Below are 7,527 nucleotides of genomic sequence, written 5' to 3' on the forward strand. Positions count from 1 at the left end.
ATAGCGCCAAATAAGTTTACTCAGATGACATAATTACCGGAAACAAAGTTACAGACACTTACAGTAACCGAAATACTAGCATTAGTATCATATAAGAAATAGTTTAATTATATTGAGTGAGAAAATTTGAAACTTCAGCTAGTGGTCCATGAGAGAAAAATGAATTTGTGGCATATGTACATATCAAGCTTCGATTATATCCAAGTTTTATACTAAGGCTGAATTTCACTTATGCTTACGTTTTCTTCTTTTACCTCACTCTCTCTCGCTCACTCACATAATTTCGTAAAAATAACGCTTATGGACCTTTTTTCGGTCATCTTTTTTTAAAATAGCTATTATCATAAAGTTTAAAATTTCACAAGTGAAACTTGAGAATATTAGCATGAAATTTCACCTACGACATTTGAACTTTCATGACAATGACTGGTTTCAGTTACCTAAGTTGAAAACTATTTGTAAATTTTACTCTATAATTTCTCACCACCTATCTGCTTCATGAAAATTTGATTCGTGCATTGGTTTGTTTTTCTTGGATACTCAGAGCCTCACACTATAAATGGTCAAATGGATAAAGATTGAAGGGGCCAGAACTACTCAACTATATAGCTATTCATACAATTAAGTCTTCTTTGTATGTACAATTTCTTCTCGTGGCTCCATTAAATTTGCAAGCCCAAGCCCAAAGTAGTGGACCGTCCAGCAACCAGGCCAATCTCTTTTGGACTCTACTTGCATGCTTGGTACATTTTTTCACAAGACAGCCATCCTAGGCATATCCATATTTGGTTAATGAAAGATGAGTCTTTAAATGGGAATGTTGAGATGGAGGTGTGGGCTTACTAGGAGTGGCATGGTCAGAAATGAAGATATTCGATACAAGGTGGGAGTGGCCTTCATCGCGGACAAGATGCGGGAGGCAAGACTGCGATGGTTCGAACATGTATAGAGGAGAGGCACGAATGCTCCGGTGAGGAGGTATGAGAGCCTAGCGACGGAGGACTAGAGTAGAGGTAGAGGTAGGCCGAATAAGATTAGCGAGTGGTGATCAGGTAAGTCATGACAAGCCTTCTGCTTACCGAAGACATGACCCTAGATAGGAGGGTGTGGAGGTCAAAGATTAAGGTTGACGGCTAGTGGTAAGTAGATGCACGTTTTGCTTTTCCTTACCAGTAGGATTCATATTATTTGTCATTTTTATTATTTTAGTATGATTCATATTATTTGTCATTTTTATTGTTTTAGTATTCTCGTATTTCTTATTCTTAGTTTTCTATTACTAGTTATTGTCTCTTCTGATTCGATTTTCTTACTATCATATTGTTGTTACTGTTTATATTTTCATAATTGTTGTGTTTCAGCTTTACTTGAGCCGAGGGTCTACAGACACATCCTCTCTACCTGTCAAGGTAAGGATACAGTTTGCGTATACTCTATGTTGGTGAATATACCACAAATTAAAATAAATTACAGTTGAAAAAACAAAATGAAAAATTAAGAACAAAGTAAATAAATATTCTTCAGGCCGAGGCGCGGATATCTCGCTCTGTTTAAGGAGATTCAAGCCCACTGCGGCATAATCTTCATCGGTTCAGCAGTATAACTCTGACTTGTCCCCTCCAGGGGACAATAGCCCGTCAACGTGGTGTGACTCAACCAACTCCGGACTAGTTGAAGAGTCCAAAGCTCCACCATAAGAACACCTTCCTTCAACTAAAATAAAACTCTTTCTTTTAACTCACTTTTTTGTGCACTTTATAATTTTTCTACCTACCACATAGTAATGATGAATAACTATTTAGAGTTGAAAAATTCATCCTTGAATTGATTGGATGGAGTGGATTAGTGGGGTAATAAATTGGTGAAAAAATGGAGAACATAGAAGAATGAATGATAAAAGGTTACAGGGAAATAAAAGGTCATAATCTGCCACTAACTCATATGAGTTATGAGGCACGAAAATGAGCAATAAAGAATAATAAGGAACTTGATTATGAGGCAAATTAATATAATATATTTAATATTAAAATGCTCATAACCCAACAATTCCCCAGTCATTTTAATATTGAAATAAGAGAGTTATCACCAACTTAGTTAAAGGTAGACTACTATGCATAATGAAGGTGTACTTTGCATTGAACCCCCACTTAGTAAAACAACAATCTCTACTCCAGAGTCAGTAGTGTACTCTGCATTGAACTATGGCTGCTTAGGGAAAATAAAGTATCACTACTTACACATAATAATCAAGGTATTGATAATGAGCTTTAATAGCCAGCACATTACGGCCTTGTGCTATCCCAGTTTTCATGAGAGCTTTTGAGAACAAGCCCAATTCTCATAGGAAGCAGCCTACCTCCACACTCATATAGGTGAAATCTGTCAAGGGTGCTTCTGTAACTTTAACACCCCACTCATACGAGCTACAGAATTTCATTAAGAGTTTATGAACTCAACCTCCACAAATCGTTACAGAATAAATGCACTCACATCATAGGGAGGGAATAAAAATATAATAGTGCATTTCACAACAAGTCATCATATGATTCGTTTTTCCCATTGAACATGGTTATAGGATCTCTAGTTCCCAGGTTGGGTTTCCTCATACATGACTTAGAAAATTTGGGGCTTTAATCTCATCCCCCTCGATGTGCTTCAGACCCTCTCTTGCAAAGGCTTTTGTTTATAAATCCGCAAGATTATCACAATCAATAATATTTATGGTATACCACTTTTCACAAATAATCTCGCAGTATTAATATATGTTCTCCTCATGGGTCTGAATTTACCGTTGTGATAACGATATTGAACTCTACCAATAATATTAGTGTTATCACAATAAATCAAAGTTAGAGGATTGATTTCTCAAAGCCTCCATGGTAGAATTAGTAATAATAATTTTTTTTATTTCTAACACAAAGCACTATGTTTTTCTCATCTGCATAAAAAAAACCTTTGAGTGCAGTAGGATTTTTTTTTAAAATAAAACAAGCCACAAATTTTCTTACCAAATAAATATACCTGGTTTGCTTGTACCTGCTAAGTACTTTTACTGCATACACAATATCACGCCAAGTGCAGTCAGTCACATATCTCATATTTAGGCTAGCATACTCCTTTTTGATTTATCACAATTTTCCACTTTGAATTGGAAATATATAAACGCTTAATCAAAAGGAATTGCAACACATGTACAATGCACAAAATTGTACTTCACAATTTTCTCAACATAATGTGACTGATTAAGAAATTTTTTATCGCATGTTTTTTTTTTTTTTTTTTTTTTTTTTTTTATAATTTTCATTCCTAGAATGATATTAGCCTTACTCAAATTTCTCACGTCAAAATGGCTGCTACACATATTTTTGGTTTAATTTAACAACACCAATGTTATAGCCAAGATCAACAAATAATCAACAATTGAGGCAAAAATAACATGTGAATTTTTCAAGATTAATACATGCACTTGCCACCCTTTATAAAACATTCTCAAAGATGCAGAAATCACTTTTCATGATAAATATTTTTCTCACTTCTTTAGCCCCCACTATTTTGAGAATTTGAATAACAATTTGTACTCTTGAAAAGTAGTATCACTTTATTCATAAAAATATAAGGTAAAAAGTTTTTGACCTTTCCTCCGCTTGAATTGAGCAAGTAGACACAAAAAAATACTTTACCCTTTCATCTCTTAAAGAGATCTAGTGACGACAAAATGATGTTGTGATCTCCTATCTCGATATCCGCAATTTTCAAACTGTAACAAAAATGAGTCTCCTTAAAATTGATGGTGAATATACCACGAATTAAAATAAATTGCAGTTGAAAAAACAAAATGAAAAATTAAGAACAAAGTAAATAAATATTCTTCAGGTTGAGGCGCGGATATCTCGCTCTCTTTAAGGAGATTCAAGCCCACTGCGACATAATTTTCACCGGTCCAAAGAATATAACGCTGACTTGTCCCCATCAGGATACAACTAGGGCTAAGCATAAATACCGAAAATCAAAAAACCGGATCAAACCCAACCGAACTTCAAAAAACCGAAACCGAAAGAACCGAACTGAAGTAGTTTGGTTCGGTGTTTGGTGTCCACCTTCAAAAAACCGAAACCGAAATAGCCGAACCGAAGTTTGATAAAACCGAACCGAAGTACCGAACGCCCATCGAAATTTAATACATTACCCAAAAAAATTAAAATAGTCCAGGCCTATTACGTTTAAGCCTAAAAAAACCCCAATTGTAACAAGCCCTCTTTTGCTTTTGTATCCCTAATTTTCCACTTCAGTTGAGAAAATCAAATATCCTTAACAAAGGAAGGTGACTAAGATGTGTCTTTAGGATTAATGTATGTCCTTTATGTGTTTTCTTAGTTATTCTTACTGTATGTATATAACACATAGTAATCCTATATCATGGTTATGGTTTTCTGTTCTTATGTATCCTGTTTGTTTGATTTTGATTTCAATTTCAATTTATCAGTTTTATGTTTTATTGCTTTTGAGAATATGAATTAGTGTAAATGGAATCGCTTCTAATATCATATCAAAAAAATCGAATTGAAAAATCGAACCGAACTTCAAAAACCAAAACCGGAAGAACCAAACCGAACTAGTTTGGTTCGGTGTTCCGTGTCCACATTCAAAACACCGAAACCAAAATAGCCGAACCGAAGTTTGATAAAACCGAATCGAAGAACTGAACGCCCACCCCTAGATACAACAGCCTGTCAACGTCGTGTGACTCAACCAACTCCGGACTAGTTAAAGAGTCTAAAACTCCACCATAAGAATACCTTCCTTCAACTAAAATAAAACTCTCTCTTTTAACTCACTTTTTCATGCACTCTATAATTTTTCTACCCACCATATAGTATGGATGAATAATTATTTATAGTTGAAAAATTCATCCTTGATTTGATTGGATGAAGGAGTGGATTAGTGGGGTAATAAATTGGTGAAGAAATGGAGAACATAGGAGAATGAATGATAAAAGGTTACAGGGAAATAAAAGGTCATAATCTGCCGCTAACTCATATGAGTTATGAGGCACGAAAATGAGCAATAAAGAATAATAAGGAACTTGATTATGAGGCAAATTACTATACTAATATTAAAATGCTCATAACCCAACACTCTATCCTCCCCAGACCCCGATTGTGAGTATATTGTTGTTGAGGTATATGTACATATCAAGCTTCGATATTATCCAAGTTTTACATTAAAGCTGAATTTTACTTATGCTTATGTTCACTTCTTTCACCTCACTCTCTCCTATTCACTCACATAAGTTCGAAGAAATAATGCTTATGGACCACGTTCCGATCATGTCTTTGGAAATAAGCTATTATCATGAAGTTTAAAATTTCACGGGTGGAACTTCAGAATATTATCATGACATTTCACCTACGAAATTTAAAATTTCATGACACTGACTGTTTTCAATTACATGAGTTACCCCATAATTTCTCACCGCGTATCTGCTTCATAAAAAAATGACTCTTGCATTGGTTTGTTTTTCTTGGATACTCATACTATAAATGGATAAAGATTGAAGGGCCAAAACAACTCAACTAAATAGCTATTTTTCTAGTATATATAAATGTGAAGAGAGGACTAACACAGCAATACAAATTTGTACCACAAGCTATATAAATTGTACATTTTAACTAACTATTTTTTTATCCCACGTGGACATATGTCATAGTACTGAATATTTATCTCTTCTCATGTATACACGTATGCACTTCAAATTTAATTTTTCGACACAATTATTTCCTCCGTGCACTTATACTTGTTGACTTTTGACTTTTCAAGTTCTTTAAGAATTAACAAATGAAGTACTCCATCCGTCCCATATTACTTAGACACATTATTAAACTACTTTTTTATCCCACGTGGACATATGTTATAGTACTGAATATTTATTCTCTCCTCATGTATACACTTATGCACTTCAATTTTAATTCTCCGACACATATTTATTTCCTCCGTGCACTTTTACTTGTTCATAAATGAAGTACTCAACATTACTAAAAATATATGTTCAAATTACTTGTTCATTTATAAAATCAAGATAAAATTAATTAATCTTTCCCATCTTATCCTCTCTGTCCCATATTACTTGGCCACATTACTAAAAACATATGTCCAAATTACTTGTTTATTTACAAAATCAGGATAAAATTAATTAAACCTTTCCCATCTTACCCTTAATAATAAATGTTCTTGAAAATAGTCAATTTTCATTAGAATATATTTACTGGAGAGAGATAGGGGTAAGATAGTAAAATATATCTTTTATTTATGATTTCTTAAGGGGCGTGCAAAAGGGAATGTGACAAGTAATATGGGACAGAGGGACTTTCGAAAATGATTTAAAAATGAGTAATTAATGTGAAGGGTAAAATTAATAATAAGAACAAAAAATTATTTCTGTTGATATGTTAACGTGGACAAGTAAAAGTAAACGGAGGGAGTGACTTTTATCCTCTTTTTTCTTCTTTGTCAATACTTTAAACGTGAAGAGAGGACGAACAATAGCAATGCAAATTTGTACCAAAAGTTATATAAATTATACACTTTAACCAACTACTTTTTTATTCCACTTGGACATATGTCATAGTACTGAGTATTTATTCTCTTCAAATGTATACACGTATGCGCTTCAATTTTAATTCTCCTACACATAACTTGTCCACTTTTGACTTTTCACGTTCTTTAAGAATTAATAAATGAAGTATATATTTTATCATAATATCCATATTTATTGGTGTATAGTCTCAATAGCCACAGAAAATGATTTGAAAATGAGTAATTAATGTGAAGGGTAAAATAAGAAGAAGAAAAATATCTTTTTCTTGATATGTTAACGTGGACAAGTAAAAGTGAAGGGAGGGAGTGACTTTTATTCCCGTTTTCCTTCTTTGTCAATACTTTACTTATTTTACTCTCCTTTGCAGTCTCTGATTATTGTTTCTTTACAAATGTATTACTTTATATTTTCATTTCGGAATTAAAATTTGGTGATTTACAATATAACATATATCTTTCTAATTTTAATTTCTTTGTAACAATTTTTTTTATCTATAATTGTTAATATAAAAAATTATAATATATTTTTTAATTTATTTAATAAAAATATTTTACTAATTTTTCTTTTAAAAAGTCCAATATATACAACAATGGTTCTTATGTTTGGATTTGAACAGTTAGTTAATTGAAATGGATATCAACCTGTTGGTATACATATAAGATATTAAAGAATTTAAAAGAAAAAATCTAGAATCAAAATATTAATTTTCCCTCATATTCTTACTAATTTTCTTTTTCACATCAATGAACAACTTTCATTGTCATGACAATGAGAAAAAAGTCCAACTCTTTCCCTCTCAAAGACTTAATTCCAACATATGTTTTTAATTTTTAAACTCCATTTTTTAATTATAACTAAAGTGATGGTACATAGAATACATTTTGTATATGTTGCTATATATAATAACAATTAGAATGTTTTTAAAAGTTATT

This window comes from Lycium ferocissimum, chromosome 9 (genome assembly GCF_029784015.1).
Source record: "Lycium ferocissimum isolate CSIRO_LF1 chromosome 9, AGI_CSIRO_Lferr_CH_V1, whole genome shotgun sequence".
Taxonomy (NCBI): Eukaryota; Viridiplantae; Streptophyta; class Magnoliopsida; order Solanales; family Solanaceae; genus Lycium; species Lycium ferocissimum.